This window comes from Carcharhinus amblyrhynchos, chromosome 19 (genome assembly GCF_965287045.1).
Source record: "Carcharhinus amblyrhynchos chromosome 19, sCarAmb.v2.hapA, whole genome shotgun sequence".
Lineage (NCBI taxonomy): Eukaryota > Metazoa > Chordata > Chondrichthyes > Carcharhiniformes > Carcharhinidae > Carcharhinus > Carcharhinus amblyrhynchos.
The window spans coordinates 36,700,221-36,727,288 of NC_137342.1; the positions used below are offsets into that span (position 1 = coordinate 36,700,221).

At 44.7% G+C, this 27,068-nt stretch overlaps 1 long non-coding RNA gene across 1 annotated transcript; it reads left to right on the forward strand.

Moving 5' to 3' along the window:
• Positions 1–25,066, forward strand: LOC145355459 (uncharacterized). Its single transcript, XR_013888989.1, has 3 exons — positions 1–118; positions 24,676–24,795; positions 24,891–25,066. It is a non-coding gene; the product is annotated as an uncharacterized LOC145355459 (long non-coding RNA).
• The last annotated feature ends 2,002 nt before the right edge of the window (positions 25,067–27,068 follow it).

Genomic DNA, 27,068 nt, shown 5'->3' on the forward strand with positions numbered 1-27,068 from the left:
TTGACGGACAGTGAGCTATAAGACGCTGCTCTCTGGGTTGTTTGTTCCTTTTCATTGCGGGCGTTTCCCCTCCCGTATGGGGGGGCGATGATTCTCCCCTTTCTTTCTTCTTTCTGAGGTAAGAGCGCTGACCAAATGGGTCTTTATTACAGCAATGATTCTCTCCGTCTCAGAGATAGTGTTTTATTTCGGAGGCTTTTTTTGTGTAGTTTTCACAGGGTAGAATGTTTCTTTCAGATCCGTAACTTCGGGAGAAATCCCGGAGGAATGGTGCACGGTTTGAAGTCTGTATGTCTCTTTATTTCTTGTCTCTTGTGTCTAAGTGAATTTCAACGTTTGTTCATGTTTTTGCCTCATGTGAGTGAGTTAGAAATCGAGCTGGAACAACGCTCTCTGCAAGTGAATGATTTAAGCTGAAATTCTGTCCACTTGCCCTTGGCAGAAGCCCAGGGGCTGAGTTGTCGAGATTGTATACACTGATATTAAACCCCAAGCAGTATAAACTGCCACAAACCAAAAGAAAAAATGCTGGAAAATCTCAGCTCCGGCAGTATCTGTAAGGAGAGAAAAGAGCTGACGTTTCGAGTCCAGATAACCCTCCGTCAAAACTCTACGGTGTAGAAAGTGAGATATTTATACTGCAGGGCTGCCAAAGACTTGCTCCAACTTGCAGGCAGGGACACATAACCTGGCTGGTGAGTATATTCCTCCTTTGACAATATGCATCAACTATATAGAAAACTGCAATTTGGAAAACATTATATGATTAGAATATATCAATGTGGGTGGCATAATGGTTAGCTGCATCACAGCGTCAGGGACCTGGGTTCAATTATTGGTTTGGCTCACTGTCAGTGTGGAGTTTGTATGTATTTGTCATGTCTGCATGGGTGTTCTCTAGTTTCCTCCCCCTGTCCAAAGGTGTGCTGGTTACCCAAACAGAGCGTGGCAACTAGGGGATTTTCACAGTAACTTCATTGCAGTATTAATGTAAGCCTACTTGTGACACTAATAAATAAGTTTAAACATGGTTTTACCAAAGGGAAATCCTGTTTGACAAACTTATTAGAGAGTTTTTTGAGGGTGTCAGTAGAAGGAAAAGCAGTAGATATCATATGTCTTTTGGAAATTCAGGTATTTCATAGAATCCCTTCAGACCCCATAGAGCCTGTACCAACAACAATCCCACCCAGGCCCTTTCCCTATAACCCCACATATTTATCCTGACACTGAGGGGCAATCAACCTAATCCAACATCTTTGGATATGGGAGGACACTTGAGCACCCAGAAAACCCACACAGACAGTCACAAAAGGCCAGAATTGAACCCAGTCCTTGGCGCTGTGAGGTAGTGGTGCTAAACACTTTGCCACTGTGCTGCACATAAAATTCTTAAGCAAGATAAGGGCTCACTGTGTTGGGAGGTATTGACATGGATAGAGGATTGATTAATAGAGAGTGCGCCTAAACAGGCCTTTTCAAGTTGGCAGGAAGTGAGTGGTGGAGAGCTGCAAGAATCAGTGTTGGGGTTTCAGCTATTTACAATCAATATTAATGACATAGATGATGTGACAAGTAATGTCATTTGCTGATGATACCAAGCAATGGGAAGGTCAGCCATGGGGAGAACAGAGGCTGCAAATATAAATGGACAAGTTAAGTGAGTGGGCAACAAAATGGCAAATGGAGTAAAATGTGTGGAAGTTATAAAGTTTGTTTATTGGTGTCACAAGTAGGCTCACAATATTGCAATGAAGTTATTGTGAAAGTCCACTAGTCCCCACACTCCAGCACAGTTCAGGCACACTGAGGGAGAATTTAGCATCACCAATGCTCCTAACCAACACATCTTTTGAACTGTTGGAGGAAACCAGAGCACCTGGAGAACATGGGGAGAATGTGCAAACTCTGCACAGACAGTGACCCAAGCCAGGAACCTGGGTCCCTGGCACCATGAGGCAGCAGTGCTAACCACTGTGCCACCGTATTGCCCTGAAGTGAAGTTATTCACTTGAGTTGTAAAAATAGAAAATCAGAACATTTATTTAAAAGATGTGAATGTTGATGCTTAAAAAGACTTGACTGTGCTTGTACAAGAAACACAAAGCATGCAGGTGCAACAAGGAATTAGGAAGGGAAATGGCATGTTAGCCTTTATTGCAAGGGGACTGGAATATAGGAATAAGGAAATCTTGCTACTATCATGCAAGGTTTTGGTGAGACCACATCTGGAATTCTGTGTGTAGTTTGGTCTCCATATTGAAGACAGGATACAGTAACATTGAAGGCATTCCCTGGGATAAGGGAGTTGTGCTATGATGAGAGGCTGAGGAAATTGGGCCTATATTCTCAGGAATTAAGAAGAGAGGTGATCTCATTGAAATCTGCAAAATTCCAAAGGGGCTTGATAGGGTAGACTTGGAGATTTTTTCCCATTGTTCAGGATAGACACAGGGGCACAGTCTCTAGATAAGGGGCTGATCATTTAGGACTGTGGTGAGGAGAAATTACTTCACTCAGTTGTGAATGCTCTACCTCAGAGGGTTTGGATGCACCATTGTTGAGTACATTTAAAGTTGTGATAGACAGATTTTTGATCTTGGGGAATTAATGGACATGGGGAGTGAATGGGAAAACAGTTAAGGGAGAGAGAAGATCAGCCATAATCATATTGAATGGCAGAGCAGGTTCAGTGGGTAAGTTGGTTAATTCCTGCTCCTATTTCTTGTGTTCCCACAAAAAGCTCCCAAGGTAGTTCAAAGATATAGTTTGAACAGTAAGGTATACAAGGAGATATTGCATTTAATCTGAAGTGGCCCATACTGGAATTTAAATTCTGAGCCTTCTCCACCCTAGACATAAGAACATAAGAAATAGGAGCAGGAGTAGGCCATCTAGCCCTTCGAGCCTGCCCCACCATTCAATAAGATCATGGCTGATCTGTTGTGGCTCAGTTCCACTTTCCCGCCCTCTCCCCATAACCCTTAATCCCCTCTCTTATCAAGAACCCATCAACCCGCTTCTTAAAAATATTTAGCGAGGCAGCCTCCACCACTTCAACGGGCAGAGAATTCCAGAGATTCACCACCCTTTGAGTGAAGAAGTTCCTCCTCAACTCCGTTCTAAACCGCCTCCCCTTTATCTTGAGGCTGTGCCCCCTGGTCCTACTGTCTTTTTTGAGCGGGAAGAGTCTCTCCACCTCTATCCTATCCATCCCATTCATCATCTTATACGTCTCAATGAGATCTCCCCTCATTCTTCTAAACTCTAACGAGTACAAGCCTAGTTTATTCAGCCTCTCCTCATAGCTCAATCCCCTCAACTCCGGTATCAGCCTAGTAAACCTCCTCTGCACTCCCTCCAGGGCCAAAATATCCTTGCGCAGGTGCGGTGCCCAAAACTGCACACAGTACTCCAGCTGCGGCCTCACCAATGCCCTATACAGCTGCAGCAAGACCTCCCTACTTTTATATTCAATCCCCCTTGCTATGAAGGCCAGCATCCCATTTGCCTTCCTGACCACCTGCTGCACCTGCAAGCTGGGTTTTTGCGACTCATGCACAAGGACCCCGAGGTCCCTCTGCACCGTCGCCTGCTGCAGTTTTTCGCCACGTAAGTAATAGTCCTTCCTACCATTATTCCTACCAAAGTGGACCACCTCGCACTTGCCAACATTAAATTCCATTTGCCATTTCCTGGCCCATTCGCCCAGCCTATCTAGATGCTTCTGCAGACTCTCCACACCCTCCGCACAATTTGCCTTTCCCCCAATCTTGGTGTCATCAGCAAATTTCGACACCCTGCACTCGGTTCCCTCCTCCAGATCATCTATATAAATGGTAAATAGCTGAGGCCCCAGCACCGACCCCTGGGGCACCCCACTAGTCACCAACCGCCAATCCGAATAGCACCCATTGACCCCCACTCTCTGCCTCCTATTTGACAACCAACCCTGAGCATCATCTTCCATTTGGAACATTTTTCAAACACATATTTGCTTAGAATAACAACACACATAGGTCCGATTTTTAACATTGCGAAAATGTGGTAAAGTTGGTCATGAGGCCATTAATGCGATCCGCGTCTGCGCAGATGCCCACTTTGCCGAGGCCTGGAAATGACCACAATCCGATTTGTGCCCAAAACAGGTGCAATGGCGATTTAAATGTATTTGCATGAATTTAAATTGAATTAGTGAACCGTCCACCCAACTTTATCGGCATTTCCCCCTTTACCATCACTTTTATACATCCAGGTTTGGTACAAAAGAGACATGCTTGGCAAAAGGTCTGTTTTGGGCGTTCCAGCTGCTGAAGAGGTAAGTTCAGAGCTTCCAGTGGTTCTGATTTGGATCGGTGGTGGGAGAGGGATGGGAGGCAGGCCCAATCATTTTCTAGTGGGAAGGGAGGAAGAGGAGGTCAGATGTAGCCCAGGTGGATGCGGGGGTGGGGGGAGGGGAAATGCTGGAGGACAGATGGACCTGTGGTGATGGGGGGGAGGCCAAATGGATCTGTGGGGGGGCATGCAGGGAGGCCAGATGGATCGTGAGGGGGGAGTCTGCTGCCACACTGTGGGCAATCAATGGAGGGAAATGGGGGCAGGAGTTTGTAATTGGTCTGGGTAGCAGAGAGGTGTGGGTGGATAAGGAGGACAGATATGTGGTGGGGGTGATGTCTATGGGACCATCACTCCCATGTTGTTTTATCTGCTTTTTGCAGCCTGGGAGTGATATGGCAAAGCGCGATTTTCAATTTTTTTTCTAACTGAGTGCTGATTGTTTGGGGTGTGCTAAGCCCCGCCCACAACAGGATTCAGACTTATGATTTTTTTCGGGCTAAGTGTGTATGGGAGTGCCTGAAGGCAGATTTCCAAGACAGATCTGAATTGTGCCCAGATTCAGCACTTAAAATGAAAATGGTAAAATCCGGCCCTATATTTCAGGTTCAAACTCCAGAGACAAATGTCTTCGTCTCCCTTGTGGAAATAAGATGGCTCTGGTTAGTCAGCTTGATAAGGATTCTTTATTATGCACCTTTATTCTTTACTGCTCACTGCCATCCATAGCTCTATCTACCCTGCTCCTATTTCTTATGTTCTTATGTTCATACTCATCTCTACTGCTGGTTGACCTTTCCTGGTTCTAATAGTCGGTGCGTTGAGGCTGAAATACAAGTTGATACTTTGCTTAATGTGTGGCTGCCCAACCTCTGAGCATGCCCTGTTTCTTATTCATAGGCACTTGATTTTATTTCTCAGATTTATTTTAAATTCTTGGCCTTTTCCAGATATCAAGTTAAAACTACGGACTACACAGTGACAGTCCACTGCCAAATCTGTAAATTTTGAAGTCATTTAATCAGTTTACAGTCCTTCTCCCAGTTGCTATGCCTCAGATTGGCCACCCCCACACCCCTCCTCCCCCTTCCCCCCACACACCACTCTTCCTCTCCCCCACCCTTCCTCCTGCTTCCCACTACCAACTTCTATCATTAAAGGTAAAACAAAAACTGGCTGCAATACAAAGCGAGGACATTAACTGCATTAAAAAATTTGGGACGCTGCTGGCCAATGGTTGCCCTGTTTCTGATCACTCAGGACTTTGTCGTCATTGCCCTTTGAATTGATCAGTTCAGTGATATTATCATTCCATTTTCTTTAACATGTCATGTAGCCACAGATTTTATGGAGCAATGGCAGGAGGGGGAGGGGAGCAGAAATTCATCTGACTTCAGTCTTAGAATTTATTTGGCTTTTAATTACTTTTACGTAAAACTATTCAGTCCAAGGCATTCAAGCCAGTGTTTATGCTGCACACCCACCTCCTCCCATCCACTTACTTCATCTCATCCTGTCAGCATTTCCTTCTATTTGAAGGATTTTTCAAACTGACTTTTTTACAACTGTTACTATCACCAGACCAAATCTGGAATCCTTGGATGGCAGCAGGATGTGATTCTTGCACTAGAGACCATTGCCCTTCTGCATCTGGCTGTGCTAGCTCACAAAAACCAAGGAGTGTTTTCTCTCCACTGACCAGATAGACAAACAGCAGACTTTCAGTGACATTTGCTGATTTGTAGGGCAGCCTGTAACCTGATCTCAAAAATGACAACCTGAAACACATTAACCTTGCATTCAAGCAAAATTGTTAATTAACTATCACAGAAATTAACTCCATCTCAACTTACACTGTAAACTATCCATTTACTTCTAACTGTTTACAACCCAATACATATAACACCTTTCTGGGACTTTGGGAGACTCAGACTACTGGTAAACTCAAACCCACCATTTTTCAGACTAGAGGTGCAAAGAACAACTTCTTCCTTTCGTGTGTTGATCATGTGGAACAGGAAAATTTCGAGTGAAACAGGAACTTGCTTTCGAGACAATTGGCTGTTGAATGTTTCCGCATATTAACTTTCGAGCTTGACAGAGCAGACAGTGGCTTGCCTGAATAATCTCACTCTTGGCCTTGATCCCAAGCATTCTTGCACCCATGCAGCCATTGCAACATCTGCAATTTAAGCTCTTGGAGCAAGCCTAACCAGAGTAGCTGACCTGAAATGATATCATAGAATCCCTACAGTGCAGAAGGAGACCATTTGGCCTGTTGAGCCTGCACCAACAACAATCCTACCCAGGCCCTATCCCCATAACTCCACATATTCACCCTGCCATTCTCCCTGACACTGAGGGGCAATTTTAGCATTTTTGGAGTGTGGGAGGGAATCAGAGCACCTGGAGGAAACCCATGCAGACACAAGGAGAATGAGCAAAATTCACAGTCACGCAAGGCCAGAATTGAACCAGAGCCCCTGGTGCTACGAGGGAGCAGTGCTAACCACTGTGCCACCATCCAAAATAAAATTGTTAAGAAGCTGTAACTATCAGCCAGTGAGGCAGTATCTGTGGAGAGAGAAACAGAGTTAAAGTTTTAGGTCAATATTACTTTAACCTTGACTTGAAAGGCTAACTCAGTTTCTTGCTACAGATATTGCCTGACTTGCTAACAATTTCCAGCATATTTTAGTTTTATTACTGAAATGACAGAATATTTCTTGGACAAAGATATGAAGGGATTAGGAACCAAGGAGGGTAAAAGGATTCGCAATGATCTCAAGGGCCTCTCCTCATGCTTATGCTTCTATAGGGGCCTCTCCGTCAGTACTAATACCTGCAGACAAGATGTAAATACTGACATTCACTCCAAGGACGGTGACTGCAACCTTTGATACGAATACATAAATGGTGTCTTTATTCATTATAGTGTTCAATACATGAAGGGGTTTTGTTAAAGAAGAAACTGCACACCAGAGGGTTGGTAATCACCCAGAAGGGAGATAACAGCAGTGAGCTGGTTCCCAGGACAAGGGATGGTAGGAACAGATTCAATAGTACTCGAACTTCATTAACGTGAGCTCAGTGTACCAAATGGGAACGCCTGCTCTAGTTCAGGGAGCGCCGATGCCTGGGAGATGAAGATGAGGGAGGTGAATCCAGAGAGGACCCTCACTTCACACGTCGTCGGAAAGGAGTTTGCTTTTCTCCCCCACGAAGTGAGCACTCTTGGTTCCAGGGAAAAAGAAAATGTATATAACACATCCTGAGCCTTTATCATTAAGGACCAGTCAGTCACGTTGCACAACACCCAGTACAAATGGGACCGTAGGAGTCCGCCACCCTGTTGGATAACAAAGCAATCCACCCCCCACACACCCCCTCCCCCCACAGGCAGGTGTTTCAGCTGCCCATCTCTGGACCCTACTGATACACAGCTCATGCTACCTGCAGAAAAGGGCAGAGGATGATCTGAAATCTGAAACATTTTGCTTTTATTTGCGTGTTTAATTCACTGCTATTTCTCTTCCAGAAATGTCTTTCTCAAAGAAGTTCCACTCTTTTTTCCAACGGGATTTCTATTTTGTCACTTTTACCATGTTCATCTTCATTGTTATCCATTTCCCTTTATGTGCTGGTTAGAAACCTCCGACCTCGCCGGATTCTTCAGTCCCGCTGCAGTGTTTGGCTGAGCACCAAATTCTCCATTCTCCCTGGCAGGGTGAATGAGATCAGAGAATCTCTAGCACCAACCTACCAGATCTGCCCCTTCCAACGGTTGCTGCTTCTTTCTGCAGAATATCTGATTGCTGTAAAGAGGGACAGAAACACGAGGAATTCTGGTTCTTGCACAAATTCCACAAAACTCGATCTGGTTACACTAATTATTGGAAGGCATTTCATGATTCTGATAGCAGGAATGTTACCGCAAAGGCAGGAGAGGCAGAGTTGTAGCTCAATGCTGCCACCCCATGGTGCCAGCTGTTATAGTCATGGTACAAACAGGAAATCTCCAGATTTCGATTCAGTAACACAGATCTTGGGAACCCCACACCTTCGGTGGCAGGAGTTCAACTGAGATTTTTCAAATATTTTTGTTCTTGGGATACGGACAAGGCATTTATTGCCAAACACGAGTTGCCCTCGAGGAAGGCAATGAACATGTTTCATAAAGAACTGCTATTCTTTAGTCTCAGATTTTCAAATTATTGCGGTACTCAATGTCCTGGGGATTACTGGTGAACTGGAAATAACCACGCAAATGCTGTGGCTACAAGAGTAGGGCAGAAATTGGAAATTCTGCATCCTGATTTCTCACTTCCTGATTCTGCAAAGCCTGTCCACCATCTATAGGGCACAAATCAGCAGTGTAATAGGATACTCTCCACTGGCCTGAGCAAGTGCAAGTCCAACAACACTCAAGGAGTTCAACATTATTAAGACAAAGCAGCATGCTTGGTTAACATCCTATTCACTACTGCAATTTGCCTATCACCGCAACAGGTCCACAACAGCCATCTCCCTGGCTCTACAATCAACCCTAGAACACCTTGATTAAGACACCTATATGAGACAACAATTCATAGACCACAGCTCAACCTTCAACACCATTATTCCTACGAGAATCATCTCCAAACTTCATGGCTTGGAGTTCGGCTCCTCCAATTGCAACTGAATCCTAGACTTCCTAGCCCAAAGACTGCAGTCAGTAAGGATAGGCCATAACACCACCTCCATGATCATCCTCAACACAGGTGCTCAGCAAGGCTATGTCCTCAGCCCCTTACTATATTCCTTAAACACCTATGACTGTGGGGCCAAATTCCCCTCCAACTCAGTTTTCAATTTTGCTGATGACAACCACCGTAGTGGGTTCAACCTCAAACAATGACGAGACATAGTACTGGAAAGAGATTGAGAGATTATTGTTGTTGCAACACTTCCTCTATGTCAACAAGATGAAGGAGATTGTCATTGACTCCAGGAAGCATAGTGGAGAACATGCCCCTGTCTACATCAACGGGGATAAAGCAGAGACAATCAAGAGCTTCAGGGTTTTAGATGTGCAAATCACCAACAACCTGTCCTGGTCCCTCATGCTGACAATGTAGTTATGAAAGCCCACCAACTTTCTCAGGAGATTAAGAAAATTTGGCATATCTGCTACAACTGTCACCAACTTCTAGAGATCAAAGAACAAAAAATTACAGCTACAGGAACAGACCCTTTGGCCCTCCAAGCCTGTACATGCGGCCTGACTTAACTAAAACAACCTACCCTTCCAGGGACCATATTGCCCTATTCCCATCCTGTTCTTGGACTTGTCAAGACTTAAAAGTCACTACCGTATCCGCTTCCGCTACCTTCCCTAGCAACAAGTTCCAGGCATCCACCACTCTGTAAAAAATCTACCTCGTATATCTCCTTTTTAAACCTTGCCCCTTGTACCTTAAATCTGTGCCCCCTAGTAATTGACTCTTCCACCCAGTGAAAAAATTATCACTATCCACTCTCTGTCCATGCCTCTCATGATCTTGTAGACTTCTTGTAGTCTCCCCTCAACCTCTGTCACTCCAGTGAGAACAAAACAAGTTTCCACAATCTCTCATGGCTAATGCCCTCCATATCAGGCAACATCCTGGTAAATCTTTTCTGTACTCTCTCCAAAGCCTCTGTATCCTTCTTGTAGTGTGGTGACCAGAATTGAACACTATATTCCAAGTTTGGTCTAACTAAGGTTCTATAAAGCTGCAACATGACTCGCCAATTTTTAAACTCAATACCCTAGCCGATGAAGGCAAACATGCCACATGCCTTCTTGACTACCTTCTCCACCTGCATTTTGCACTCTCTCCTTTCCTTCTCTATGAATGATATGCTCTGTCTGTTTTTGTGTGCAAGAAACAATATTTTTCACTGTATACTAAAACATGACAATAATAAATCAAATCAAATCATGTTAAACATTCACTCCCTCCACTTGACACAGCGGCAGCCATTTGCACCACCTTCAAGATGCACTGCAGCAACTCACCAATGTTCCTTCAACAGCACTTTGCAAACCTGCAACCCCAATCACCTCGGACAAGGATAGCAGACACATGGGAATGCCACCACTTGGAAGTTTCCCTCCAAGTCACTCGCCACCCTGACCTGGAAACATATTGCTGTTCCTTCACTGTTAGTGGGTTAAAATCTGGCACCTGGCTCCCAAACAACACAGCAATTGTACTAGCAGCTCAGGTACTGTAGCAGTTCAGAGGGCAGCTAATCACTACTTTCTCTGGGACAATCAGAGATGGGCATTAAATGCTGGCTAATCAGTGATGCCCATGTTTTGTAAAAAGACACATTTTTAAAGACTCTCACTGTTTAATTCAAAAACTGGAAATCTTGAATTTTTTAATAAAATCGTGAAAGAAATGTCAGGAATGGATTACAATTTATGTAAACTGCTCCACCAATTCCCTCTGCTTCTGGAATATCATTCCTTAGTGACTTAGGGAGTAGAATTATCATCCATACATCTGACTGGTGTCCAACATCTCACGGGTCTGCAGTTATTTGAACTGGTCGCAAGACCAGCTATAAGTCTACCCCAATTTTCCGTTTAAAATTCAGCTTCACCACAATTAGTCTCAGATGAAAGTGTCAGTTTCTGTGGAATGAAACTAGAGCCAGGTCCTTTGCACCACAGACAGTTCCGCTGTACAGGGACAGGGAAGCAGGTAATACAAAGACTGGAAGAGGAATAGTGATAGGTGAATCAATAGTTAGGGGAATAGAAAGGAGTCTCACCAGCTGGAGGTGTGGATCCAGGAAGGTGTGTTGCATCCAAGGTACCAGAGTCAAATATGAATGGCTGCAGAACATTAAGGGGTGGAGAGCAGAGGGTGAGGGGTGAACGGCCTGTATTGATGATCCACATTGACACAAATAACAGCGGCAGGAAAGAAGGATCTGATCCTGCAATCAGAATACAGGGAGCTAGATAGGAAATTGGCAAACTGGCCCTCCAAAGTAGTATTCTCCAGATTACTCCCAGTACCGTGTGCAACTGAGTATAGAAACAGGAGGATAAAACAGATGAACGTGTGGCAGGAAATAGTGCAGGAGTGAGGGCTTTAGATTATTGGGACATAATGGAACCAGCTCTGCAGAAGATGGGATCTCTAAAGTTGGACGTCATAGAAGTTTACAGCATGGAAAAAGGCCCTTCGGCCCAACTTGTCCACGTCACCCTTTTTAAACCCCAAAGCTAATCCCAATTGCCAGCATTTGGCCCATATCCCTCTATACCCATCAGCAATGTGGGTGGGTTCCACCCACAATAGAACTGGAACAGTGTGTATGCATATGTCATTGAAGGTGGCAAATCAGGTTGAGAGCAGTTAATAAAGAACAAAGAACAATACAGCACAGGAAACAGGCCCTTTGGCCCAACAAGCCCACGCCGCCATTTTAACATTCAGTGAGTGCCTCATTCCAATCCTCCTCCTACCTATGACTTTTGCCTATGCCTCTCGGATTCCACAATAAAGGTGTGCAAATTTAGAGATTATCCTATAGGATAAAGATAATAAAGTATCCCAGGTTTTACTAATGGGTATATTGAATACAACAGCAAGGATGTTACGGAATCTGGGGTTAACTGCGCCCTACAACTGCTATTATCCTTCCTCCCAGAGGCGGAATCTCCATTCCAAGCAGGGAATGCGGCCAGGAGATTGGTGTTGAACTTGTATAAGACACTAGTTTGGCCTCAGCTGGAGCTTTGTGCCCAGTTATGGGTGCGACACTTTAGGAAGGGTGTGAAGACATTGGAGAAAGTTCAAAAAAGATTTGAGAATAGTTCCAGGGTTGAGGAACTTCGATTATGAACTGGAGAAGTTAGGACTATTCTCCTCGAAGGAGGCAGAGAGGAGATTTGATATAGGTATTCAAAACCAAGAGGAGCTGGACAGAGTAGACAAGAAGCAACAATTCCCAATCATTAAACAATCAAGAACAAGAGGGCACAGATTTAAATTCAATGGCAAAGGAAAGAAAAGCGAGTTGAGGAAAAAACTTCTGTCATGCAGCGAGTGGTTAGTGTCCGGAATGTTTTGCCTGAGAGTGATGGAGGCAAGTTCAATCGAAGCATTCAAAAGGGAATCAGAGTTGTATCTGGAAAGAATGTGCAGAGAAGAATAGCACTGAATGATCTGCTGCTGCAAAGATCTGACTGGACACGATGGGTCGAATGGTCTTTCTTCTGCCCTGTAACAATTCTGAGATTCTGCGATACATCTCTGCACTACAACCACCATCATCCTCCCTCGCTGAGGCGGAACCTCCATCCCAAGTAGGGAATGCTGTCAGGAGGTTGCTGGCGCTTTGACCCAGAAAACCAGCAAGGATTGGTGAGGTATTGGGTTGAGATGATAAAAGATATGGATAAAGTAGACGTGGAGCGGATGCTTCTGCTGGTGGGGCATTCTAGAACGAGAGGCACAGTCTTAGAATAAGGGGTAGTAAACTTAACCAGAGTTGAGGAGAAAGTACTTCTCCCAAATGGTTATGAATCTGTGAAATTTGCTATCCCAAAGTGTGTTGGACACTGGGACAGTGAGTAAATTTAAGGAGGAGTTAGACAGATTTTTCATTGGTAATGGATTGAAAGGTTGGGTGGGGGGGGGGCATGGTGGGGGCGGAAGGCAAGAAAACGAGGGTGAGGAGCACATCAGCTATGATTGAATGGCAGAGCAAACTCGATGGGTTGAATGGCCTAATTCTGCTCCTATACCTTATGAACTTATGAGTGAAACTACTGCTTCCTAAAGACATGCCAGAGTTGCATCAGGTCCATTGTCCTGGGTACTCAGCAGCCACTGCAGGGGTTGAAAAATCCTTTCGGGTCCCATTTCTCAAAATGAAAATATCTGCGCTTTCCTTCTCCAGGTGCAGGGCCCTGCTTCCCTGACATTAATGCTTGTGGAGGGAGGTCAGCAGTTGGGGGAAAGTAGGGGGGAGGGGTAATAAGTGCACCCTTGTTCAGGCTGGGACTGGTCAGAGGCAGTTGGTGTGAGTAGCAAATCAGGTTAGGACTCGGGTATTCAGTGATGAGAGGCGGGAAAATAAAGAGACCAGAGAGTGTATCAAACCCTGGTCAATGGGAGAAATGCAGTCCATCTTCAAGTTATCTCATCATAAAAGCTGGAAGGTAACAGCACAGACAGGCAAACAGCAGATGCTGCCCAATTCCAGTGTTTGGAAAGGCTACATTTATGTCAGTTTCTTGAAAGGCTCACATTCATACAGTGCCTTCCTTAACTTCAAAACCATTCCCAGCTGAAAAAATACTTTCAATGTAGTCCCTCGGGCCTCGGTTTAATCTCTCATCAGAAAGATAGCACATGTGACAATGCAGCATTCGCTCAGTACTGCATTGAATGCGTTACCCTGGATCATGTTCTCACTTTGCTGGAGTGGGACTTGAACCTATGAACTTCTGACCTAAAGCAGGATTTTTCTAGCGTTGTGGGGAATTTTTATTATTTTGATTCTAAGTGCTGGACGGGTTTGAAACTGGGAGTGTTTCAGATCCGTCTTTTCGATCTGTTTCAGGTGCCCTCATACACACACCCAACCTGAAAAATATATCAGTGATTCCGAATCGCGCTGCGGGAGCCTGTGGGTGGAGCTTAACGTGCCCGAAATGCTGCAGCTCCGATTGGTGCCTCCAACTGCACATGCGCAGAAAAAACCCGATATAATACCTCCCCCTGATTAGTGATCCCCTTACCCTCCCCCCCCCCCCCCCCCCCCAAACCACCCAGACCAATCAGGGTCTCTCGGGCACAGTGGCAGCAGATCCCCCCCCCCTCCCCCCCCGATTCCTCCCACCAGTCCCAAGCTGAGCGCTGACAGATGCTCGGCACTTACCTCCGCACTAACTGGAGCACCTGAACTGGGCTGTTGTGGAGCATGTCTGCTTCGCGCTGATTCCGGATTGGTGAACATGATGGTAAAGGGGGAAGTGCCGGTAACATTGGTGTGCAGCCCATTAAGACAATTTAAATACATGCAAATGTGTTTAAATGGTTGTCGTGCCATTTCAGGACAGTCCAGGTCCTGGCCATTTTTGGGCCTTGGCAAAAGGGGAACTGGTGCAGATGTGGGCACAGATTGCGCTACTTGCCTCATACCCGGCTTTACCAATTTTTCGCGCCCACAAGTGAGCGCAACGCAATGGTAAAATCGGGCCCTTCTTTAACAACTGGAAATACACTCATTCTCAGTTTCGCTAATGCTCTCGCCCTCTTGCTCCTAATAGTACGGACCTGTGTACAGTACAGAATGAAGAATGTATTAACCCACTACACCCAATAGTGCTGACCTGCGTACAGTATAGAATGAAGTCTATGTTAACCCTGCCATCTGCCCTATGTACAGTACATAATGAAGAATATATTAATGCATTTAGCTTGGATTACCAGGTAGACAAGTTTGCAATATAATGTCTCACCTGAAGGGTGGCACATGTAAAAGCACTTCCTAAGCACTGCATGTGTTCTAGAACTATGTTGGGGAAATTCACAGTAAGTTAAAGAAACTTCAAATAACCAGGGATTTAAGTTACTAACAAAATAGGACTAGGGGGCACAGCCTCAAGATAAAGGGGGGGCGGTTTAGAACGGAGTTGAGGAGGAACTTCTTCACTCAAAGGGTGGTGAATATCTGGAATTCTCTGCCCGTTGAAGTGGTGGAGGCTGCCTCGCTAAATATTTTTAAGAAGCGGGTTGATGGGTTTTTGATAAGAGAGGGGATTAAGGGTTATGGGGAGAGGGCGGGAAAGTGGAACTGAGCCACGACAGATCAGCCATGACCTTATTGAATGGCGGGGCAGGCTCGAAGGGCCAGATGGCCTACTCCTGCTCCTATTTCTTATGTTCTTAAATGAAAATACCTTGGATTTAACTAAGTATGAGATTTCTGATTTAAACATGTATTTTGGATCTTTAAAAATGTACTTCAGCTGTATATTAATGATGTTTTTCACTGGAGCAAGCAGAGAGGGAAGGAACTCTTTTGAGGAGAGCTGGAAGGTAGGAGTGCTTAATTTTGAACTTACTTTTGGGCTGAGTCTGCAGGGAGAGGTTGGAGAGTGGAGCTGAGCAGCAGGAAACCAGAAATCGGCCGTGGGGAGTTCTGGGAAAGTTTGTAGTTTGCTTGCACAGTGCAGGTGGCAGTGGTTGCTGGTTAAGTGTTTTATTTTTACCTGTATGTAAGTTGGGTGGACCGTGCCTTCAGGATCCTTAAGGGGGAGGGGGAACGGTCACAAGTTGTGGTACACCGGTACCAACGACATAAGTAAGAAAAGGCACGGGGATTTAAAACAGGAGTTAGGGTGGAAGCTGAGAGGTAGGACAAACCATGTTGTCATTTCTGGCTTGTTGCAAAGCAAATGATGGATAGGTGTAGAGGTCACAGGGTAGTTATCATGGGTGACTTTAACTTTCCAAATATTGATTGAAACCTTTATAGGTAGAATAGTTTGGATGGGGCAGTTTTTGTACAGTGTCTGCAGGAGGGTTTCCTGACACAATATGTGGATAGGCCAACAAGAAACAGGGCCACATTGGACTTGGTACTGGGTAATGAACCAGGCCAAATGTTAGATTTGTTTGTGGGCGAGCACTTTGGAGATAGCGACCATAATTTGATGTCTTTCATTATTGCTTTGGAGAGGGATAGGGCCATATGGCAGGGCATGGTTTATGATGGGGGAGAGGTAATTATGATGCGATTAGGCAAGAATTAGGGAGCATAAGATGGGAACAGAAACTGTCAGGTATGGGCACAAATGAAAAGTGGAGCTTGTCAAGGAACAATTACTGTGTGTCCTGGATAGGTACGTTCCTGTCAGGCATGGAGGAAATGGCTGAGTGAGGGAACCATGGTTCACCAAAGAAGTTGAATGCCTTGTTAAGAGGAAAAAGAAAGCATATATAAGGATGAGAAAACAAGGTTCAGTTGGGTCACTTGAGGGTTCCAAGGTAGCAAGGAATGAGCTTTAAAAAAAGGGCTTAGGCTAGCTAGGATGGGGGCATGAGAAGTCCTTGGTGGGTCAGATAAAGGAAAACCCCAAGGCTTTTTAACCCTTATGTGAGAAATAAAAGAATGACCCGGGTGGGGTTAGGGTCAGTCAAGGATAGTAGAGGGAACTTGTGCATGGGGTCAGAAGAGATAGGAGAGGTGATGAATGAATACTTTTCTTCAGTGTTCATCAAGGAGTGGGGCCATGTTTTTGAGGATGAGAACAAAAGAGCATAAGAAATAGGAGCAGGCCAACTAGCCCTTCGAGCCTGCCCCGCCATTCAATAAGATCATGGCTGATCTGTCGTGGCTCAGTTCCACATTCCCGCCCTCTCCCCATAACCCTTAATCCCCTCGCTTATCAAAAACCCATCAACCCGCGTCTTAAAAATATTTAGCGAGACAGCCTCCACCACTTCAACAGGCAGAGAATTCCAGAGATTCACCACCCTTTTGAGTGAAGAAGTTCCTCCTCAACTCTGTTCTAAACCGCGCCCCCCCCCCCCCCCCCCCCTTTATCTTGAGGCTATGCCCCCTAGTCCTACTATCCTTTCTGAGCAGGAAGAGTCTCTCCACCTCTATCCTATCCATCCCATTCGTCATCTTATACGTCTCAATGAGATCTCCCCTCATTCTTCTAAACTCTAACGAGTACAAGCCTAATCTATTCAGCCTCTCCTCATAGCTCAACCCCCTCAACTCCGGCATCAGCCTAGTAAACCTCCTCTGCACTCCCTCCAAGGCTAAAATATCCTTGCATAAGTACGGCGCCCAAAACTGCACACAGTACTCCAGCTGTGGCCTCACAAATGCCCTATACAGCCGCAGCAAGACCTCCCTACTTTTATATTCAATCCCCCTCGCGATGAAGGCCAGCATCCCATTTGCCTTCCTGACCACCTGCTGCACCAGTGTGATACAGGCTGATAGGCTGGAGGAGGTAGATGTTCTAAGGGAAGATGTATTAGCAATTTTGACCCTCAAGTTTTTCAATGTCCTTTGGGCCAGATGGGTTATATCCTAGGATTCTTTGGGAGGCAAGAGCTGAAACTGCATAGCCTTTGGCTTTGATCTTTGAGTCCTCACTATCCACAGGGTTAGTGCCAGAGGACTGGAGAGTGGTGAATGTTGATCCTGTCTTCAAGAAAGGAAATAGGAATGACCAAGGTAACTATAGACCGGTCAGTCTTACTTCAGTGGTCGGTAAGTTAATGGAAAAGGTCCTGAGGGATAGGATTTATGACCATTTGGAAAGATGCAGCTTAATCCAGGATAATCAGCATGGATTCGTGAAGGGTAAGTCTTGCCTCACAAATTTGATTGAATTCTGGAGGTACTAAGTGTGTAGATGAAGGTAGAACAGTTGATGTTGCATACATGGATTTTAGTAAGGTGTTTGATAAGGTTCCCCATGGTAGGTTCATGAAGAAAGTAAGGAGGTGTGGGATAGAAGGAAATTTGGCCGATTGGATAAGTAACTGGCTGTCTCATAGGAGACAGAAGGTGGTGGTGGAGGGAAAATTTTCAGACTGGAGACGAGTTATCAGCAGTGTACCACAGGGATCAGTGCTGGGTCGTCTGCTACTTGTGATTTTTATCAATGACTTGGAGGAGGGGGCTGAAGGGTGGGTCAGTAAATTTGCTGATGACGCCAAGATTGGTGGAATAGTGGATGAGGCAGAGGACTATTGTAGGCTGCAAAGAGACATTGATAGGATGCAGAGCTGGGCAGAAAAGTGGCAGATGGATAAGTGCGAGGTGATTCATTTTGATAGGACAAATTTGAATGCAGATTACAGGGTCAACAGCAGGGTTCTGAGGAATGTAGAGGAACAGAGAGATCTTGGGGTTCATATCCACAGATCTTTGAAGGTTGCCACTCAAGTGGATAGAGCCACGAAGAAGGCTTATAGTGTGTTAGTGTTTATTAACAGGGGGTTATGCTGCAACTATACAGGACCTTGGTGAGACCACATTTGGAATATTGTGTGCAGTTCTGGTCACCTCACTATAAGAAAGATGTGGAAGCATTGGAGAGAGTGCAAAGTGTGGCCAAACTGACCATCTAAAATGGCGATTTGTAAAGCACTCTGGGACAATAAGACGAGAACTAAAATGACAGGCTGCAGTTTAAAGACATAGGCAAATAGGTTGCAACCCTGACGAGTGAATAAACAGGATATGGGTCATCTCCAGGATGAAAGGGACATTTTGGTCACACTGGGTTATGTACTAGACATAAGGCACCGTGAACCCTTATTTAGGAGGGAGGTGTGTGACCTATGTGCCTCCAACACCTACAGACATGGCCGTTGGGGATACACCCAGAGATCGGTGTGGTAGCACTTGATTGAACCCTAATCGATCAGGGGGATCACATTTGGCAATGGCCAAAAGAGGTGTGAAACTCAATGGGGTATAAAGGGTACTGTGCAACCAGGAATCTCTCCCTCCCTCTGACCCCACAAGCTACAACAATGGTGACCATCTCCAGTGACGACCAGCACAAGGAGAGCCACCACACCCGAGAAGGAAGGAAGACCAGAGCCAGAGTGCCAGACCAGACCAAGGGACCAGACTACACAGACAACTACCAAGACCAGCGTACAGATAAAGGCCGATATCTGCTCGGGTACTTGCCAGTCATGCAAAGTTAAGTCAAGCCCTTATATTGGACTTGAATTCTCGTATTTTCTGTAAGATAACTTACTGTTGGTCGGGTGAGTGATTATTGATTGTGAGTTCAAATAAACATTGGTTGTAGTAACAAGTCGTCTACTCGTAGTTATTTGCCCACCGTGCAAGGGTTAAAACAGACTGTGTGCGGCAGGCAACAAAAGGAGATTTACAAGGATGCTGCCTGGTTTGGAGGATAGGTCTTATGAGGAAAGGTTGAGGGAGCTAGAGATTTTCTCTTTATTGACCAACAATCGATGGGAGAATGAGCATTGGACAGTCCAGTGTCTATCTATGTGAGAAGGCCTTGAGCATTCCAACACTACTCAGATCACATGCGTCAGACAGGTCAATTATACATTCCTCGATAATATTTCCTGCCTTCTGTTAGTTATCAATAAAGATACATCTTTAACTGGGACACTGGCTTTCATGAGCCTTTGTATAGCTGAAATCTCTAGCCCCCCCCCCCCCCCCCCCCCCCCCCCCCCCCGAGAACTCCACAACAAGCTGGAATAGAATATGAACCACAACTTTGTATCTGAGCCAAAATGACACCTGGGAGATTGAAATTGATATTCATATTATACTTGTATTGAAAGTTATATTAGTAATAAATGCAGCAATGTGTTCACGTGATTTACATTATTTACATGTGTTGTAAAGCAGCAAAGAGTTAGTCAGCACCTGTGGGAACATGCATCTTGTCAACCTTGGCCAACATCTCAGGTTGTGTACTGCAGAAAAAAGACAAACTATCCAAGTTTTTTTTATCTGGCACGCATCAGAATAGCTTGCAAGAAGTTTCCAACAGCAGCATGGGAATAACATTTTTAAAAATTCTTTCATGGGATGTGGTTGTCACTGGTTGAACCAACATTTATTATCTATCCCTAATTGCCCTTGGGGAGGCACTGCTTTGTTCTGGAGTCACATGTAGGCCACACTGAGTAAGGACAGCAGATTTCCTTCCCTACAGGAGGGACATTAGTGAACTAGTTGGGTTTTTATGACAACAATGGTTATATTGTCAGATTTTTTTTCAATTCAAATTTCACCATCTACCATAGTGGGATTTGAACCTGCTTCCCTCAAGGGTTACCCCTGGTCTCTGCATTACTAGTCCAGTGACAATACCACTATGCCACCACATTCCCTTACTACTAGGGAAGGCAGTGCTGCCACCAATCCTCACGGAGCACAAGACCAGAAGCTTTGATAGCATATCTTTGTTTTCAGCAGGACTTGCGTTCTGTACTGTCAAATGTCTTTCTCAGGCTGTGTGGGATAACTGAGCCAGGTTTGAAGGTCTAAATGCAGGTAATTAGCCTACAGACTTGGGGTCTCCTGATTTTCTGGTGCTATGTAATGAGGCAGGTAGAATTAGGGACCTTGTGGTGAAGGATCCTCTTGGGGAGAGTGATCATTGTATGGTGGAGTTTCTGGTGCAGATGGAGAAGGAGAAAGTGGGTTCCTGGACACGCGTCCTTTGTTTGAATAGAGGGGAGTACGGTAGGATGAGAGAAGAATTGGCGAATGTGGACTGGGGGAGCGTGTTGGAGGGAGGGTCTGTTGAGGAGCAGTGGAGGATCTTTAAGGAGATCTTTCTTGGTGCTCAGCAGAAACTTATTCCGATGGTCAAAAAGGATAGTAGGAGGAGAGGTAATAAGCCGTGGATAATGAAGGAGGTGAAGCAAAGTGTTAAATTAAAAGCGGAGGAATTTAGAGTAGCTAAGAGTAGTGGGTGAGAAGAGGATTGGGAGAGGTTTAAATGTCAACAAAGATTGACAAAAGTTGATAAAGAAGGGTAGGAGAAACTATGAAGCTGGGCTAGCGCTTAATATAAAAAAGGATAGCAAGAGTTTTTATAAATATATAAAAAGGAAGAGGCTGGCTAGGGTGAATGTTGGTCCTTTAGAGGATGAGAAAGGGGACCTAGTGGTAGGGGATGGGGATATGGCTAAGGTATTGAATAACTTTTTTGTTTCTGTCTTCACGGAGGAGGACGTGAATAATTTGCCGGGTGTTAGCGATGGAAAGGTGGTAGGACTGGAGGGTCTGAATGACATTACTGTTACTAGAGAGGCGGTGCTCGACAGACTGGAGGGGCTGATTGTGGACAAGTCCCCAGGACCGGATGGAATGCATCCGAGGGTTCTGAAAGAAATGGCGGAGGTGGTAGTGGATGCCTTGGTGGTTATTTTCCAGACGTCGCTGGATTCTGGGGAAGTGCCGGATGATTGGAAAATGTTACGCTGTTGTTTAAGAAGGGTGCCAGGCAAAAGGCAGGGAATTATAGGCCAGTTAGTTTAACGTCTGTGGTAGGTAAAATGTTAGAATCTGTCATTAAGGAGGAAATTGCGAGGCATCTTGAAGGGAATTGCTTGATAGAGCAGACGCAACACGGTTTCATTAAATGGAAGTCGTGTCTGACAAATTTACTGGAGTTCTATGAGGATGTGTCTAGGGCAGTGGATAGAGGAGAGCCGGTGGATGTGGTCTTTCTAGATTTTCAGAAGGTGTTTGACAAAGTACCTCACGAGGTTATTGCAGAAGGTCAAGGGACATGGAGTTGGGGGTAGGGTGTTTAGCGTGGATAGAGGATTGGTTGTCAAATAGGAGGCAGAGAGTGGGGGTCAGCGGGTGCTATTCGGATTGGCGGATGGTGACTAGTGGAGTGCCCCAGGGGTCGGTGCTGGGGCCTCAGCTTTTTACCATTTATATAGATGATCTGGAGGAGGGAACCGAGTGTAGGGTGTCAAAATTTGCTGATGACACCAAGATTGGGGGAACGGCCAATTGCGCGGAGGGTGTGGAGAGTCTGCAGAAGGATCTAGATAGGCTGGGCGAATGGGCCAGGAAATGGCAAATGGAATTTAATGTTGGCAAGTGTGAGGTGGTCCACTTTGGTAGGAAGGACTATTACTTACGGGGTGAAAAACTGCAGCAGGCGGCGGTGCAGAGGGACCTCGGGGTCCTTGTGTATGAGTCGCAAAAACCCAGCTTGCAGGTGCAACAGGTGGTCGGGAAGGCGAATGGGATGCTGGCCTTCATAGCGAGGGGGATTGAATATAAAAGTAGGGAGGTCTTGCTGCAGCTGTATAGGGCATTGGTGAGGCCGCAACTGGAGTACTGTGTGCAGTTTTGGTTGCCGCACCTGCGCAAAGATATTTTGGCCTTGGAGCGAGTGCAGAGGAGGTCTACTAGGCTGATACCGGAGTTGAGGGGGTTGAGCTATGAGGAGAGGCTGAATAAACTAGGCTTGTACTCGTTAGAGTTTAGAAGAATGAGGGGAGATCTCATTGAGACATATAAGATGATGAATGGGATTGATAGGATAGAGGTGGAGAGACTCTTCCCGCTCAAAAAAGACAGTAGGACTAGGGGGCACAGCCTCAAGATAAAGGGGGGGGGTGGTTTAGATCAGAGTTGAGGAGGAACTTCTTCACTCAAAGGGTGGTGAATCTCTGGAATTCTCTGCCCGTTGAAGTGGTGGAGGCTGCCTCGCTAAATATTTTTAAGACGCGGGTTGATGGGTTTTTGATAAGAGAGGGGATTAAGGGTTATGGGGAGAGGGCGGGAAAGTGGAACTGAGCAGCGACAGATTAGCCATGATCTTATTGAATGGCGGGGCAGGCTAGATGGCCTACTCCTGCTCCTATTTCTTATGTTCTTATTATGTTCTTATGTTCTGGAACTAGTTCAGCGCTGGTATTGAAGTGGTTCAAGAAGCCGATGGGAATTCAGAGTGTTATTCTGGGAGGATGAGATAAGAAGCCTCTTTGTCATCAGAACGGATCTTGTTATGGTCTTGTGATGAGACATAACTGGAGAGAAGGAAAGAAGAAAAACGTACTGTCAGTACAAAGATAAGAAAGAGCTATTTGTGTTAGAAAGACAACAACCTCAGGCAGTGTGAAGAGGCCTGGATCTTTGTGGAACATTAACCCCCTCCAGTGTGATGTGAGCTAGTCAGCAACTTCCAACCATTCAGCCAAATAAGAAGCAAACACGTCATGCAAAAGGGATAGAAGCAGATCAGGAAGAGGAAGTGTTAAAAATGTGTCAAAGAATCTGTACACTTAGGGAACTTACACCATAGAATTTTAAGGAGAAATTAGTTCAACAACCATTCCATTGTTTACAGATTGAGGAAGCTTGAGAATGTAACAAAATTAAAGATAGCGTAATCTTTGTGTTGCTGAGTTTCAGTGCAGGATTTTGCTGGGATTCCTTGGTGGAAAGGTGTCAAATTCTGGAATCCTTTTAACTATCCAGGTGATAGTTAAAATACTTGTGGCAATGTTTTTTTACCAGAACTATAAAAACAAGCAGCTTGAGTAGGCAATGTAGCCCCTAGAGCCTGCTCCACCACTTAATATGATCATGGCTGCTTTCATCTGGGCCTCAACTCCACTTTCCTGCCTGTTCACCATCATCCTTCAAACCCTTACTAATTAAAAACCTGTTCATCCCTTCCTCATATGTACTCGATGTCCGAGCATCCACCACACTCTGGGTAGTGACTCATGACCTTTTTTGAGATTTAAGTTTTTTGAGTTTTAAATCTGCTACCCCTTCTCCTAAAACCATGACCTCTTGCTCTAGATTGCCCTACTAGAGGAAACATCTTCTCCACATCTATTTTTTCAATCCTCCTTATCTTCTACACCTTAATTAGATCTCCTCCCATTCTGCTAAACTCCAGGGACTTTGAGCCCAAATTGCCCAATCTCTCTTCAGAAGAGGAACCCCTCATGCCTGGAATCAGTCTAGTAAACCTCCTCTGAACTGCTTTCAATACAACTACATCCCTCCTCAAGTAAGGGGACCAAAATTGTACATAATAATCTAAGTGTGGTTTCACTAATGCATTATACAGTAGCAGCAACACTTCCCTACTTTTATATTCTATTCCTTTAGCAATAAATGCCAAGACTCAATTTACTTTCCTTATTTCCTGCTGTACCTGCATACTAGTTTTCTGCAAATCATGCACAAGGACACCCAGATCCCTCTGCACCAAAGAACTCTGAAGTTTCTTTCCATTTAGATAGAACATTGTATCTAACTTTGTATTTAGTTTGTCTAACTAGTATTTAGTTTGTCTAACTAAATACTAGTTTGTCTTTGTATTTTCTTATCACACATGGGAAAATTTGTGTTTTTCCTATTTGTATCACATAAACACTTACATTTTGGGCGTGATAAGCCCCATCCACAGCGTGATTCAGACCCGTGTTTTTTTTAAGGCTAAGTGCTTATGGGGATGCCTAAGAAGTCAGATCTGAATTGTGCCCAGGTTCAGCACTTAGAATCAAAATGGTAAAATCAGGTCCAAAGTCTTTAAGTTGGTTTTATTATCCAATTTCCCTCCCCTTGTAAGAACATAAGCTTGTATGAGCTTTTAGTACAATTTTCATAGATCTGTCACTACCTTTGGCTTTCTGCTGACACAGACTCATCACTAATCTGCACTTCTTGCTTCCTTCACTTTGACATCCTAATTTTCCGTGCAACTGAGCTGCCAGTCTTAAGTTTTTTTTAAACCAGATTTCTCTTTCTCTTCTCTCTTTCAAGTATTGGCCTGGGCTTGGTGATTGCAAGGGAAGGCAGTGGCATAATGGTATTGGCACTGGACTAGTAAACCAGAGACTCAGTATTGCTTTGACGGTCGGGCTTCGAATCCCACTATAGCAGGTAGTGCAATTGGAATTCAATTAAAAAGAAAGCTGGAATTAAAAATCTAATCAATGTCACATGTCGTTAAAAAAAAACCCATCTGGTTCCTTCAGGTAAAGAAATCTGACATGCTTGCTAGTCTGGCCTACATGTGACGTGGAGATGCCCGTGTTGGACTGGGCCAACTTCTGATGTCAATGATAGCCATGATGTGGAGATGCTGACATTGGACTGGAAGAAGGAGTGACACTCTAAGTTTGTGCTACCAAATAAACCTGTTGGACTTTAACCTGGTGTTGTGAGCCTTCTTACTACATGTGACATCAGAGCCACAGCAATGTGGTTGATTTTTAACTGCGTCCTCAAAGGCAATTAGGAATGGGTAATAAATGCTGGCCCAGGCAGAAATGCCCACATGCCGTAGTAGAATGAAAAAACCTTCACACTCAAATTGCACTCCAGAAACGTATCAATTCATCAAGGCCAGCGTCTTTCTAATTTTTTTTACTGACAAATCACTTTTATCAAATAGCCATCTGTTACGACCCACAGCATGTGGGATGTGTAATGAAACACATGTACAAACATTATACAGTATATTAAACTTCAGGGGATCAGTTTCTGACCCATTTTCCAATTTATTTGGGCCATATTCTGGCATAATGGAAATTGCTGTCAGCATTTTGCAAACTCTCCTTGTCAACATATACTATAAAAATAAATGTCCAAGCTTAAACAATACACTCATTTACTGCACATCAGACATCCACAGAAAATTGGCTGTGGTTTACTTGTGACAGGTTTCACATTTATGATACACCTTTGGAATGTGGAGCTCACCAGATTAATGGGCTGCTTTTAGGTGGAAATTTAATAAGGCAGTCACCAATTATCTCTGTTACTGTCCCATCAATAAACCTCCCTGGTAGGTGGGATATTTCACATCAATGACTACATTTTGCTGCATCCAATGAAATCTGTGGTTAATGTGTCACTTATCCTTTCTCACATTCAGCCGCAATTTAAAATTGTCTCAGTGGGTTTCCTGTTTTTCAGGCATCATCTTATTTTAAAATTGATTCAACAGCAAAATATTCTTATGCGCACAGAGAAAGAATACTGAGTTGGATTGTGAGATAATGACAATACTCATCAAACTCTGAAGTTATATTTCCCACCTTCAGAGTGGGAAATTTGAGACTCGGGCAGAGTCCACTGATCAGGCAAGCTGCGATAATGCTGCTACAGTCGCAATCCAAACAATTAAAAATACACCTCACTACTATGCATGATGGCATCGTGGTTAGCACTGCTGCCTCACAGCACCAGGGACCTGGGTTCAATTCCAGCCTCGGGTGACTGCCTGTGTGGAGTTTGCACATTCTACCCATGTCTGGGTGGGTCTCCTTCAGGTGTTCCGGTTTCTTCCTACATTTCAAAAATGTGCAGGGGAGGTTAATTGGCCATGTTAAATTGCCCTTAGTGTCCCAATATTTGTAGGTTAAGGGGAATAGCAGGGTAAATACATGGGGATATGGCTTGGGTGGGATGCTCTGTCAGAGAGTCAGTGCAAACCTGATGGGCTCAATGGTCTTCATCTGCACGTAGGGCTTCTATGAGTCCTAATTCTTACCTTTTCCTTTCATAAATGTAACTTGAATTGTATCAGACAATACTAAGCATTTCCTCCACATCAAATGACCTCATGCTAGCTGTATCATCGACTGAGAGTCCTCATTGTCATACCGCCTTCTACAAAATGTGCACTATAATTAGAACACCCTGTGTTTTTAAGTAGAGCACAGAAAATCTTATGTTTAGTTGAGCGGGACCAATTTACAGGGCAGTGAGAATTTACCCAGCAAACTTGTTTTCAACAGCCCGCAACTGGGAGGTGGGTTGTGACCTCCATTTTGAAAAAGCCTGACCTCGGTTTTACTTCTGTGGTGTACTTTAGGGAAAGGGGCACTGTTGTTCAGGCCATCTTTCAGATGAGACCTTAAGCTGAGGGTGTCTCTGGTGGAAAAAGTCCCATGGTACCTTTTGAAGAAGACCAGTGGATTTCTTCTGCTCAATACTTATCCCTCAACCAGTACCTAAACAGATGATCATGCTGCTGGTGTTGAGATGTTGCTATGTGCAAATTGGCTGCTGAGTTTTTGATAGAATCATAGAATCCCTGCAGTGCAGAAGGAGGCTCATCGAGCTTGCACTGATCCCACCCAGGCCCTATCTCCGTAACCCAAAGGGCATGGGCAACTAACCTAATCTGCACATGTTTAGACTGTGGG